Source organism: Meles meles, chromosome 2, assembly GCF_922984935.1.
Source record: "Meles meles chromosome 2, mMelMel3.1 paternal haplotype, whole genome shotgun sequence".
Taxonomy (NCBI): domain Eukaryota; kingdom Metazoa; phylum Chordata; class Mammalia; order Carnivora; family Mustelidae; genus Meles; species Meles meles.
The window spans coordinates 83887369-83903096 of NC_060067.1; positions in this window are offsets into that span (position 1 = coordinate 83887369).

A 15728-nucleotide genomic window follows, 5' to 3' on the forward strand; every position below is an offset into this window, starting at 1 on the left:
TAAATATAATCCCAGCAAATGAGCAAATGTCTCTTGATCCTTAAATCTCAGCTTCAGTGTTCCCTCCTCCCTAACTCTCCCAAGTCAAGTTAGTCTCTCCTTCACATTCTCATGACATCTGTTTATATCTCAATTATAGCGCTGCACATGTTGTGTTCTAATTATCGTTCTTATATCTGTCTCCCTTATTATCTATACTATAGCTCCTGAGGGGCAGGGGCCAGTGCCTTATCATCTTAATGTTCTTAGCACTTGGCAAAATTGGCAAATAAGCACTGAATAAATATTCAATGAAGAAAAGAATGTGATCTAAAATGAGGGGAAGAACCCATCAGTTCAATTCAGAATGATCATATAAATTAATTAACCCTGTGGTACTAGTTCAATATTTCTGTGGCTCAATTCTCTGACTTGGCCTAGCTCTCATTTTGATTCTCTTCCACTCTGATCCTTAAATCAGAGACTGGATTAGTTACCCTAAAGTATCAGATACATAACAGAAAATATGCATATAGGCTTATAATAAATTGACATACTATTTACTGGATTTCTTGGAGCAAGAAAATAATTAGTGTATGGTTGCCTCCATTTTCCATTAGCAAACAGTGTGTAACGAATCTGCGACTGTCCTTTCTCCTTACTCCCCAGAGGAAGAACAAGCCTGGATGGCCATTCCCATATACTCCACAACAGACCAAGAGTAGGATGGATCATTTGTCCTGTCATTATCCCCTGACTCTGCACCAATACCATCAGCTCCACCAACATAAGTGTATTATGACCCTACTCCCAGGTTATAGACACCATAAAGTCCCTTATCCTGGGACAATGGAATCTTAGATAGAGGCAGAATGAGAAGAATGAAACTCAGATGTGTGCCCTAACATGCCTGAGTATATTCCTGAGGTAAAGCCACATTCCAGAGTTTTCTCCTCTTCTACCCACACAATATTAATCATTCTTTATTTCCTAGATGACAGAGAAGATTTATTAATGTGAGAATTCCTCAACCCACCCGCAAGCAAAAGAATTGTCTTTGTCAGCCTAGTTCATAAATCTTTTATGATATAGAATCAGAGAATGAGTAGCAGGAAATAAGTCCACAGAAGTGTGAGAAAACCAGGAAACTAACCAGAGAAGTTTGGCCAGTTTATACGGAGCTGGGATGTGTGTGTGGGGGGAGGGACAGTGGGGTAAATTTAATTGTCAGTAGATATGTAGGGAGGTAGTGAATGGAATAGAATTAGAAAGGAAAAAGTAGCAAATTAGAAAGGAAAAGTAGCAAAATTTTGTGATATATGGCTGGTAGATAAGAACAAGTTCCCCTCTAACTTGCTTTGAGAAAGACTCAAAGATTGAAATCACTTTTAAATTATTTTTGGTCTAGGCTGACTTATTTATAGGAAACTCCACCACAGAGATTGGACTATTTGGGTTCTCAGCTTGTTCTACAGTTATACACACTACCACCTAATTCAGTAACACCTTTTCATTTTGGGAATCTTGTCTATGTGAGACAAGTTTCTAATATTATATATATATAATATTAGATATATATGTATATATATATAGATATATATATATATCTTAGATATTGGCCAATATTATATATATATAATTTTATTAGATAATAAATAAAAATAAATAATTTTTATTATCTAATATAATTATGTTATAGTCTATATAGAGAGAGACTATAATATAATATAATCCATGGGGGACCAATTGGATCCACAAAGAATAAAGATTTAAATTTACAAAGAAGGTATAAAACTAATTTTTATGTTATATACCTACTATTGGCCAGACACTGTGAAAACTACTTCAAATATGTTTGCTTCTAGGGTGCCTGGGTGGCTCAGTTGGTTAAACGTCAGACTCTTGTTTCTGGCTCAGGTTTTGATCTCATGGGTGGTGGGACTGAGCTCCACGGTGGGTCTCTGCACTTAGCTGGGAGTCTGCTTAAAGATTTTCCCCCTCTGCCCCTCCCTACAGTCGCATGTCCCTTCTCGCTCTAAAATAACTAAATCAATTTTTAAAAAAAATTAAAAATAAATGTGTTTGTTCCTTTATTTAGTAATGAAATATTTTTTATCCTGTCTCATTTCAGAAAGGCTAAAAAACACCTTATAGGGATACTTAAAACACAAAAACATAAATGAAAAGTGAGAGCAAACTTAAAAAACAAAACAAACTGGGGGTTGCTGGGGGGAGGTGGGATTGGGAGACGGGGAGGGGGCTATGGACATTGGGGAGGGTAAGTGCTATCGTGAGTGCTGTGAAGTGTGTAAACCTGGCGATTCACAGACCTGTACCCCTGGGGATAAAAGTACATTATATGTTTATTTTTAAAAAAAAAAAATTTGGAAGGGGAGGCAAACCATAAGAGACTATGGACTCTGAAAAACAACCTGAGGGTTTTGAAGGGTCAGGGGTGGGAGGTTGGGGGAACAGGTGGTGGGTAATGGGGAGGGCACGTTTTGCATGGAGCACTGGGTGTTGTGCAAAAAGAATGAATACTGTTACGCTGAAAAAATAAATAAAATGGAAAAAAAAACACAAAAGAACACAATGGCGAGTGCCTAAATGGAGCCATGTATGAGGCCCAACATGCATATACCATATAATGTGTACACGCTTGATACTGATGGACCATACATTTGGCTCTAGGCTTTCTAGCAGCTAGTTCAAAGAAAGAAAACCAATCAGTTATATAAATAACCAAGTCCATTAGATTAAAGCAAGAGCAAGAGAAATAAAGCTGTTCTTGGTATTAAGACCAAATGAACTTCTGCAATAGGGAGGAAAGCTGCATGATGGAAAAACAACTTCCTCAACAATATCCTTATAACAGAATTTTAAATACAAGTTTCAAATATTATTTCTTAGATTGATCTTGAATAAAAGCTGATGCCTTTACAACTAAAAGTAAGTCTGCACTTCACAGAGTGATGAAGTATGTATTAGTTTCTAGCCTTGTGGACAAGGAAGTTAAGACTCAGAGAGGTTAAGCGATATGTCCAAAGATATACCCAATAAAATAAACATTCAGGTTTTGGAGTTTTACACAGGGCCAACTGACTCCAAGGTCCAAACTCTTTGTACTTTCTATACTACTTCAGCAATGCTAAACCACATAACAAAAGGTTTCCTTTTTATCAGAAGTTAGTCTCCTCCAAAGTCATCATGATAGACATGTATTTCTTTCTCAAAAACATGGAAAATAAATTTTCTCAGGAGACGGTATTATAAGTTTCTGTTGTAAGAGACAGGCTCTCCTCACTTTAGGGGTGGTTTCTATTCCAGCATCAGTGTTTGTTTAAGTATTCATTTAAATGTAACTGAAATAGGTAGCACTTATCAACAATGTCCCTAAGTATAAGCTTGCAAAAGAGGCTGACCCCTGTGGATGGTAACCAAGATCTTGCTGTGTTTAAGGTATCTTCCCAGATATCCTCTCAGGACTAGCAGGTGAAGGCATCTTCATTCATTCATTCCGCTCTTTTAAGGACAGGATAATAGGAAGAGACGTTCAAGAGAAGAGGAACAGGAAGAAGAAGGTGGGAAGAAGCCTGGGTCATAATGAAGGGATAAATGTGGCAGGCTTAGGAAGCAGGAATTTGTTACCCAAACTCAAGCAGCTGAGGATCCAGAGGCCCAAAAGACCAGAAGAGCAAAATGAAAGAGCTGTGTATAGGGCAGGGAACAGCTGGACAGCAGTCCTCAAATCAGAATAACACAACAACTTTTCAGAATCACATTCCCAGCCCTACCCCGACTACTCAATGAGAATCCCAAGGCCAGCTGACCCCCAGTGATTCTGAAAATCAGAAAAGTCGAAAAACTTCGAGCTAGACCTCACAGTGAAGATTAGTTCCTTAAACTCACAAATATTTATTAAGGGCCTTGTATGTGCCAGACTTGAAGCCGGCCACAGGAAAGAGGAATGACCTTGTCCACAGAGCTTATGTTTCAATGGGGGACACAGACATTAGAGAAATAAACATACACTTACGAACCTACACTTTTCTCTTCCCTAGAATCAGCTGAACATACTGAATTTCCCAGGGCCCAAGGAACTCGGTGCAAAGAGCAGTTGCATTTCAAAACAGCATAACCTGAAAGGAGGAAAGCACCCTCTTGTGGCCCTCTGAGTGCTGGCACCTGAAAAAACCCCTAGTTTTTTTTGTTTGTTTGTTTGGATTTTTGTTAATTTTTATTTGCTTATTTACAGCATAACAGTGTTCATTGTTTTGGCATCACACCCAGTGCTCCATGCAGTACGTGCCCTCCCTATTACCCACCACCTGGTTCCTCAACCTCCCACCACCCCCCTCCTGCCACCCCTTCATAACCCTCTGGTTGTTTTTCAGAGTCCATAGTCTCTTATGGTTCATCTCCCCTTCCAGTTTCCCTCAACTCCCTCTCCTCTCCATCTCCCCATGTCCTCCATGTACAAAAAACCCCTAGTTTTGAGAGGTAAGAGGTTGTCCTGGGCAAGCAACCTGAGGTAGACAGCCCTAAAACAGCTGGGAGTGTCAGCAGGCAATATTTTGTTTTAGTCATAAAGTTCTCTTCAGTGCTGAATCAGCCATTTCTTGAGAAGACATTTCCCTGGTATCCATTGCTAAGTGGTTTTACTTCTGGACACCCGGGCTCTTTTGGTGTGGACTCAAGTAACACATTTTACAGGCAAGGCATCCGTCTGACTCTATTTCCACTCTCCTTACAACTCTAACATGCAGCAAGGCCTGGAACAGGGAAGCATTCAATAAATGTGCAGTGAATAAACAAATGAACTGCATTATGTCATCCAGCTCTGACATTGCCTTCTTTGTGGGATCTTGGTAAGACTAGACAAATAATCACCGCGGTTGAGTCCCTGAATTCTCTGAAAATAAAAGAGTTCTTAAAATACAAAATACAATCTATGTACCTCTTAAGAGTCTGTACGAAAAGGATAATATTCACAAGGGATATACTTTGTGCTTGGAGCTAAGCCTAGTATGGCTTAATTTATAGTAGAGTAACATGTAAATTTATGATAATAAATTATATTATTTAAATGAAATTATAAAAATAAGAGTTGCTCACTCATATTCAACTTTCATGAATGCTGACACTTCATGAAGAATATGGAGGTCTGATTTGTATTCAGGCCTGAATACCAGCATGAACCACAAGAGCCCAAGGACTGCTGGTTTCAAGTATGTAGATCAGAAGCCTAAAAACCCACCCAGTGTATTTAGCATTTCCAGCACGTCTCCACTCAAGAAGCCATGAGGAAATCAGCTCAATACAGGACTCCGAGTTCTGAGATGATGCTGACAAAATCATTCTACACCATTTCTCAGAGGTCACTGGCAAAGAAGGCTAGAACAAGAAGGAGAAAAGAAGTACATTAGAAGGTGTGATGGAAGAACAAGAAGGGCAGAGAGAGAGTGTACAAAATTTAAAAAATTTCAAAAAACTATTTGCTATAGTACTTAATCCACAGAATCCAAAAGCAAACAAACCAGTCAGTGGCCTCTGAAGGAGGGAATTGATTTTTGAGACATGTTGATTATGTCTCTAATTCTGAAGCTCATGAAATACTCTATCAAATTAAGAAATACCAAAGGCTGAGAAGTACTTCTGGCCAAAGATCTAATCCATCTGATTTGAAAAGACCACAGCACACAGGAGGAGGCATGGTTGTCTGAACAGTCCATCCTACTACTGCCATAGTCTTTCAATGGATTCCACTTTTGGAGTTGAGAGTCTCCCCTTCCACTACATCTGGCTGGGTTCAAGCATCAGCTTTAACACCATATCTGTGGGAAGTCTGTAAGGGAGTTAATGCTGAGCAGAGAAACAGCTCAGATAAGACATATCACATTCTCATTATTCATAATTTTGGAAACTTATCTCTGAGGTTTGCTGCATGAAATTATCCTACAACACTCCCAACCACCATACTTGTAAAATTTATGAGAGGAATAATTAAAAGTATTAGCTTTGGAGTCAGAGACACAAGGTTTTGAACTCTCGGTTTTTCAATTAGTAGCTGTGCAAACTTGGGCAAGTTTATTTACCTCTCTGAGCTTTCGTTTCCTCAAGGTTTGAATGCAGATTATAATAGTACCTACTTTCATTGAATTATAGTAAGAACCAAATGATATGAAATACCAAAATCTCCTAGCAAATGCCTGGAAAATAATGAGCTTTCTATAATTTTTTCAAAAATGTCTTACCTGAGTCCAAAGATATCAAATGACTTGCCTGAGGTGATAGAGAAGCAACAGAGCACCATTTGCTCTTCATTTTAATGAATGGGTTTCAATTACTACTTGTATTACATATTATTTACCCCCCTCATCTAGTCTATTAGTAAGTGGTTAAATTTAAAAAGAGATTTGTTTCATGCTACCTAAACATTTCAACCTTTTCAGAGAAATAGTTATTAATCATCATTCTCTGTGCATAAACTTTCAGTTAGGCTCACATCCAAATGTTGAGTGTTCAGACCTGTAAACATTTAAATAATTTTGCCAGTAAAATTTCATGAGTTTCCTCATAAAGTGTTTCAATTAACTTCACTTGATAGATATGTTCTTATTCCTTAAAACAGCAATGAATCTTAGCTGGTGGTGTTTTGGTTTTCTCTTTAATCAAAATTAAAATATCCTTGAGGACAGGACTGTGGCTTCCACTTCCTTTATATCCTACCCAATATTTGGCAAGGTATTAAGCCTAAGTAGATGTTTAATATCTATCTGATCAGGTACATCCTTGGTATCATTGAACACAACTATGATAATTTCCAGTTTGAGAAAAGGAAATAAACTGAGTGTCCTCAAACTAATGGTTAGGATAAAAAAAAAAGTCTGAAAATTTTAAGAACATTGTTTCAAACAAAGGAACCACTCTGAGGCCACTGTGACAACTTCAGACTACACAGATATCATGAACCAGCCTCCATGAGCTTCCGGACCCACCATTTCTCACCAGTGCATTTAATGAGGTGAGAACCTCCATACTGTTAAAAACAATTAGAGTAATATAATACAAATTTCATGAGCCTGTGGGTTCACATGAGATATCACTGACAATACTATCTATCTCCCCTTTCACTCACTGTACTTGAGTAGTGGAAGATTTCAACAATGCCATCCTTCCCCAACTTTTCTAATTACATGGTAGCCCCATTTGTGTAATCATGGACAGTCCTCCTATGACCTGGTCTCTGTCTTTGCCCACCCTTCATACTACACTTAAAGTCACAGAATATAGCCCCTTATTAGTCTGTGGAAATCCTAATTCCTTGCCCAGAAATGTTCACAAATCTATAAACCCACCAGATGCCAGAATGGTACCATGCTCCCTTCACTGCCCACTTGACCACAGCCCACAGTGGTCCTTATGGTATAGGAGAGAATACCACAGTTTCGGGTGTCCTCATTTATTAAGTTCACATATGTCATAATACTGTGGTTGGACACATGTGCTCCAGGGTCAGCCACCTAGGAAAGAATCCTAGATCTAACATTCAGCTAATTCTGTGAACTTGGGTAAACTACTGGTTCTGTCTGAGCCTAGTCTCCTTATCTATAAAATGGGGATAATGCTATTATCTCAAAGGTTTGTTATATAGATATGATAACATATAAAGCAGCCAGTATATTATGTTGCACATAGTAAACACTCAATAAATGTTCACTATTATTATATCCTGACAATGAATCATTAAGGAATTATTTAATGACTGACTGATTCCCATATCCAACAAGAAAACTCTAAAAGTAAATTCTTTTTTGCCAGGCATTACTGTGGGCCACACTCACATAGTTTAATATTCACAACAACGACTGAAGTAAATATTGTTTTCACTATTTTTATAGGCTCCTAGAAATCATTTTCCCAAAGTTAATTTGTCTAAATAAAAGAATAGTCAGTAGCTATTTAAAGCCCTGTTCTCTCCATTAAGCCACGGTGCCTCTCATGCTTGAGACCTTTTCAGGGGCGCCTGGGTGGCTCAGTGGGTTAAAGCCTCTGCCTTCAGCTCAGGTCATGGTCTCGGGGTCCTGGGATCGAGCCCCGCGTTGGTCTCTCTGCTCAAGCGGGGAGCCTGCTTCCTCCTCTCTCTCTCTCTGCCTGCCTCTCTGCCTACTTGTGATCTCTGTCAAATAAATAAAATCTTAAAAAAAAAAAAAGATGAGACCTTTTCATTGGTGACATAGTTATAGTGAAATTAGCAACACACTCATAGATTTAATCTGCACTCCAGAAAGATGTCTGACTCCAGCCTATTTCATTTTCTGTCCACAGTTCTTAAGGATACAGCCATCCTCACAGCTGTTGGATTGTCATCTTGGGGTTTTATTTTGAAGTCAACAACTTGTCTGATTTCAACAAAAAAGACATCCAAATGGTCAACAGACACATGAAAAAGTGCTCCACATCACTCAGCATCAGGGAAATACAAATCAAAACCACAATGAGATCACCTCACACCAGTCAGAATGGCTAAAATTAACAAGTCAGGAAATGACAGATGCTGGCGAGGATGTGGAGAAAGGGGAACCCTCCTACACTGTTGGTGGGAATGCAAGCTGGTGCAACCACTCTGGAAAACAGTACAGAGGTTCCTCAAAAAGTTGAAAATAGAGCTACTCCATGATCCAGCAATAGCACTATTGGGTATTTACCCTAAAGATACAAATGTAGTGATCTGAAGGGGCACTTGCACCTGAATGTTTATAGCTGCAATGTCCACAATAGCCAAATGTTGGAAAGAGCCTAGATGCCCATCAACAGATGAATGGATAAAGAAGATATGGTACAGGTGGGAGTCAAGATGGCGGAGAAGTAGCAGCCTGAGACTACATCAGGTAACAGGAGATCAGCTCGATAGCTTATCTAAACATTGCAAACACCTACAAATCCAACGGGAGAGCGAAGAGAAGAAGAACAGCAAATCTAGAAACAGAAAATCAACCACTTTCTGAAAGGTAGGACTGGCAGAGAAGTGAATCTAAAACGACGGGAAGATAGACCGCGGGGGGAGGGGCCGGCTCCCGGCAAGCGGCAGAGGAACGGAGCACAAAATCAGGACTTTTAAAAGTCTGTTCCACTGAGGGACATTGCTCCAGGGGCTAAACCGGGGTGAAGCCCACGCGGGGCCAGCGTGGCCCCAGGCCCCGCAAGGTCACAGAAGGATCGGGGGTGTCAGAGTGTCGGAGAGCTTGCAGGTATTAGAACGGAAAAACCGGCTGCAAAGACAGAGCCGAGGACTGAACTCTCAGCTCGGGGTTACCTTGAACTGGTCGCGGGCTGGGTGAGCTCAGAGCGCGGCTAGAGGCTGGGGATACGGGAGTGATTGGGTGCTGTCCTCTGGGGGCGCACTGAGGAGTGGGGCCCCAGGCTCTCGGCTCCTCCGGGCCGGAGACTGGGAGGCCGCCATTTTCATTCCCGTCCTCCGGAACTCTACGGAAAGCGTTCAGGGAACAGAAGCTCCAAAAGCGAACCCGAGCTGATTACTTAGTCCGGCCGCCGGTAAGGGCGGTGCAATCCCGCCTCGGGCAAAGACACTTGAGAATCACTACAACAGGCCCCTCCCCCAGAAGATCAACAAAATATCCAGCCAGGACGAAGTTCATCTATCAAGGAGAAAGCAGATTCAATTCCTAAGACAGCAGAGCAATTCCAGAGGAGGAGAAAGCAAAGCACGGAACTCATGGCTTTCTCCCCATGATTCTTTAGTCTTGCGGCTACTTCAATTTTTTTTTCTTTTTTCAATTTTTTTTTTCTTTTTTCAATTTTTTTTTCTTTTTTCTTTTTTCTTCTTCTGCTAAATTTTTTTAAAACTTTTACCCTTTTCTTTTTTAATGTTTTTTGACTAGTTCATCTAAATATATATATTTTTTTCTTTCTTTTTTATATTTTTTTATTTGTTTTATTTTTTAAATTTTTTTCTTTTCTTTTTTTTTTTTTCTTTTTTTTTCAGAACCTGTTTTTTATCCCCTTTCTCCCCCCCTACAATTTGGGGTCTCTTCTGATTTGGTTACAGCGCATTTTTCTGGGGTCTTTGCCACCCTATTAGTAGTTTATTTGCTCCTTCATATCCTCTTATCTGGACAAAATGACAAGGCGGAAAAAATCACCACAAACAAAAGAACAAGAGACAGTACCGAAGGCTAGGGACCTAATCAACACAGACATTGGTACTATGTCAGATCAAGAGTTCAGAATGACGATTCTGAACATTCTAGCCGGGCTCGAAAAAGGCATGGAAGATATTAGAGAAACCCTCTCTGGAGATATTAAAGCCCTTTCTGGAGAAATTAAAGAACTAAAATCTAACCAAGTTGAAATCAAAAAAGCTATTAATGAGGTGCAATCAAAAATGGAGGCTCTCACTGCTAGGATAAATGAGGCAGAAGAAAGAATTAGTGATATAGAAGACCAAATGACAGAGAATAAGGAAGCCGAGCAAAAGAGGGACAAACAGCTACTGGACCATGAGGGGAGAATTCGAGAGATAAGTGACACCATAAGACGAAACAACATTAGAATAATTGGGATTCCAGAAGAAGAAGAAACAGAGAGGGGAGCAGAAGGTCTATTGGAGAGAATCATTGGAGAGAATTTCCCTAATATGGCAAAGGGAACAAGCATCAAAATCCAGGAGATGCAGAGAACCCCCCTCAAAGTCAACAAGAATAGGTCCACACCCCGTCACCTAATAGTAAAATTGACAAGTCTTAGTGACAAAGAGAAAATCCTGAAAGCAGCCCGAGAAAAGAAGTCTGTAACATACAATGGTAAAAATATTAGATTGGCAGCAGACTTATCCACAGAGACCTGGCAGGCCAGGAAGAGCTGGCATGATATATTCAGAGCACTCAACGAGAAAAACATGCAGCCAAGAATACTCTATCCAGCTAGGCTATCATTGAAAATAGAAGGAGAGATAAAAATCTTCCAGGACAAACAAAAACTGAAAGAATTTGCAAACACCAAACCAGGTCTCCAGGAAATATTGAAAGGGGTCCTCTAAGCAAAGAGAGAGCCTAAAAGTAGTAGATCAGAAAGGTACAGAGACAATATACAGTAACAGTCACCTTACAGGCTACTAATGGCACTAAATTCATATCTCTCAATAGTTACCCTGAATGTTAATGGGCTAAATGCCCCAATCAAAAGACACAGGGTATCAGAATGGATAAAAAAACAAAACCCATCAGTATGTTGCCTACAAGAAACTCATTTTAGACGCGAAGACACCTCCAGATTGAAAGTGAGGGGGTGGAAAACAATTTACCATGCTAATGGGCATCAGAAGAAAGCTGGGGTGGCAATCCTTATATCAGATCAATTAGATTTTAAGCCAAAGACTACAATAAGAGATGAGGAAGGACACTATATCCTACTCAAAGGGTCTGTCCAACAAGAAGATCTAACAATTTTAAATATCTATGCCCCTAACGTGGGAGCAGCCAACTATATCAACCAATTAATAACAAAATCAAAGAAACACATCAATAATAATACAATAATAGTAGGGGACTTTAACACTCCCCTCACTGAAATGGACAGATCATCCAAGCAAAAGATCAACAAGGAAATAAAGGCCTTCAATGACACACTGGACCAGATGGACATCACAGATATATTCAGAACATTTCATCCCAAAGCAACAGAATACACATTCTTCTCTAGTGCACATGGAACCTTCTCCAGAATAGATCACATCCTGGGTCACAAATCAGGTCTCAACCGGTATCAAAAGATTAGGATTATTCCCTGCATATTTTCAGACCACAATGCTCTGATGCTAGAACTCAATCACAAGACGAAAGCTGGAAAGAACCCAAATACATGGAGACTAAACAGCATCCTTCTAAAGAATGAATGGGCTAACCAGGAAATTAAAGAAGAATTGAAAAAATTCATGGAAACAAATGATAATGAAAACACAACAGTTCAAAATCTGTGGGACACAGCAAAGGCAGTCCTGAGAGGAAAATATATAGCGGTACAAGGCTTTCTCAAGAAACAAGAAAGGTCTCAAGTACACAACCTAACCCTACGCGTAAAGGAGCTGGAGAAAGAACAAGAAAGAAACCCTAAACCCAGCAGGAGAAGAGAAATCATAAAGATCAGAGCAGAAATCAATGAAATAGAAACCAAAAAAACAATAGAAAAAATCAATGAAACTAGGAGCTGGTTCTTTGAAAGAATCAATAGGATTGATAAACCCCTGGCCAGACTCATCAAAAAGAAAAGAGAAAGGACCCAAATCAATAAAATCATGAATGAAAGAGGAGAGATCACAACTAACACCAAAGAAATACAGACAATTATAAGAACATACTATGAGCAACTCTACGCCAACAAATTGGACAATCTGGCAGAAATGGATGCATTCCTAGAGACATATAAACTACCACAACTGAACCAGGAAGAAATAGAAAACCTGAACAGGCCCATAACCAGTAAGGAGATTGAAACAGTCATCAAAAATCTCCAAACAAACAAAAGCCCAGGGCCAGATGGCTTTCCAGGGGAATTCTACCAAACATTTAAAGAAGAACTCATTCCTATTCTCCTGAAACTGTTCCAAAAAATAGAAATGGAAGGAAAACTTCCAAACTCATTCTATGAGGCCAGCATCACCTTGATCCCAAAACCAGACAAGGATCCCACCAAAAAAGAGAACTACAGACCAATATCCTTGATGAACACAGACGCAAAAATTCTCGCCAAAATACTAGCCAATAGGATTCAACAGTACATTAAAAGGATTATTCACCACGATCAAGTGGGATTTATTCCAGGGCTGCAGGGTTGGTTCAACATCCGCAAATCAATCAATGTGATAGAACACATTAATAAAAGAAAGAACAAGAACCATATGATACTCTCAATAGATGCTGAAAAAGCATTTGACAAAGTACAGCATCCCTTCCTGATCAAAACTCTTCAAAGTGTAGGGATAGAGGGCACATACCTCAATATTATCAAAGCCATCTATGAAAAACCCACCGCAAATATCATTCTCAACGGAGAAAAACTGAAAGCTTTTCCGTTAAGGTCAGGAACACGGCAGGGATGTCCATTATCACCACTGCTATTCAACATAGTATTAGAAGTCCTAGCCTCAGCAATCAGACAACAAAAAGAAATTAAAGGCATCCAAATTGGTAAAGAAGAAGTCAAACTATCACTCTTCGCAGATGATATGATACTATATGTGGAAAACCCAAAAGACTCCACTCCAAAACTGCTAGAACTTGTACAGGAATTCAGTAAAGTGTCAGGATATAAAATCAATGCACAGAAATCAGTTGCATTTCTGTACACCAACAACAAGACTGAAGAAAGAGAAATTAAGGAGTCAATCCCATTCACAATTGTACCCAAAACTATAAGATACCTAGGAATAAACCTAACCAAAGAGACTAAGAATCTATACACAGAAAATTATAAAGTACTCATGAAAGAAATTGAGGAAGACACAAAAAAATGGAAAAATGTTCCATGCTCCTGGATTGGAAGAATAAATATTGTGAAAATGTCTATGCTACCTAAAGCAATCTACACATTTAATGCAATCCCTATCAAAATACCATCCATTTTTTTCAAAGAAATGGAACAAATAATCCTCAAATTTATATGGAACCAGAAAAGACCTCGAATAGCCAAAGGAATATTGAAGAACAAAGCCAAAGTTGGTGGCATCACAATTCCGGACTTCAAGCTCTATTACAAAGCTGTCATCATCAAGACAGCATGGTACTGGCACAAAAACAGACACATAGATCAGTGGAACAGAATAGAGAGCCCAGAAATCGACCCTCAACTCTATGGCCAACTCATCTTCGACAAAGCAGGAAAGAATGTCCAATGGAAAAAAGACAGCCTCTTCAATAAATGGTGCTGGGAAAATTGGACAGCCACATGCAGAAAAATGAAATTGGACCACTTCCTTACACCACACACGAAAATAGACTCCAAATGGATGAAGGACCTCAATGTGAGAAAGGAATCCATCAAAATCCTTGAGGAGAATGCAGGCAGCAACCTCTTCGACCTCAGCCGCAGCAACATCTTCCTAGGAACAACGGCAAAGGCAAGGGAAGCAAGGGCAAAAATGAACTATTGGGATTTCATCAAGATCAAAAGCTTTTGCACAGCAAAGGAAACAGTTAACAAAACCAAAAGACAGCTGACAGAATGGGAGAAGATATTTGCAAACGACATATCAGATAAAGGGCTAGTATCCAAAATCTATAAGGAACTTAGCAAACTCAACACCCAAAGAACAAACAATCCAATCAAGAAATGGGCAGAGGACATGAACAGACATTTCTGCAAAGAAGACATCCAGATGGCCAACAGACACATGAAAAAGTGCTCCACGTCACTCGGCATCAGGGAAATACAAATCAAAACCACAATGAGATATCACCTCACACCAGTCAGAATGGCTAAAATTAACAAGTCAGGAAATGACAGATGCTGGAGAGGATGTGGAGAAAGGGGAACCCTCCTCCACTGTTGGTGGGAATGCAAGCTGGTCCAACCACGCTGGAAAACAGCATGGAGGTTCCTCAAAATGTTGAAAATAGAACTACCCTATGACCCAGCAATTGCACTACTGGGTATTTACCCTAAAGATACAAACATAGTGATCCGAAGGGGCACGTGTACCCGAATGTTTATAGCAGCAATGTCTACAATAGCCAGACTATGGAAAGAACCTAGATGTCCATCAACAGATGAATGGATAAAGAAGAGGTGGTATATATACACAATGGAATACTATGCAGCCATCAAAAGAAATGAAATCTTGCCATTTGCGACGACGTGGATGGAACTAGAGCGTATCATGCTTAGTGAAATAAGTCAATCGGAGAAAGACAACTATCATATGATCTCCCTGATATGAGGACATGGAGAAGCAACATGGGGGGGTAGGGGGATAGGAGAAGAATAAATGAAACAAGATGGGATTGGGAGGGAGACAAACCATAAATGACTCTTAATCTCACAAAACAAACTGGGGGTTGCTGGGGGGAGGTGGGATTGGGAGAGGGGGAGCGGGCTATGGACATTGGGGAGGGGAGGCGAACCATAAGAGACTATGGACTCTGAAAAACAACCTGAGGGTTTTGAAGGGTCAGGGGTGGGAGGTTGGGGGAACAGGTGGTGGGTAATGGGGAGGGCATGTTTTGCATGGAGCACTGGGTGTTGTGCAAAAAGAATGAATACTGTTACGCTGAAAAAATAAATAAAATGGAAAAAAAAAAAAGAAATGGTACACACACACACACACACACACACACACACACACACACATATATATATATGAATACTATGCAGCCATCAAAATATGAAATCTTGCCATTTGCAAGGACATGGATGGAACTAGATGGTATTATGCTAAGCGAAATAAGTCAATCAGAGAAAGACAATTATTATATGATCTTTCTGATATGAGGAATTTGAGAGGCAGGGCGGGGGGTCATGGCAGGTAGAGAGGGAAAAAATGAAACAAGAAAGGATCAGGAGGGAGATAAACCATAAGAGACTCTTTTTTTTTTAAGATTTTATTTATTTATTTGACAGAGAGAGAGAGAAATCACAAGTAGGCAGAGAGGCAGGCAGAGAGGTGGGGGGGCAGAGGGAAGCAGGCTCCCCACTAAGCAGAGAGCCTGATGTGGGGCTCAATCCCAGGACCCTGA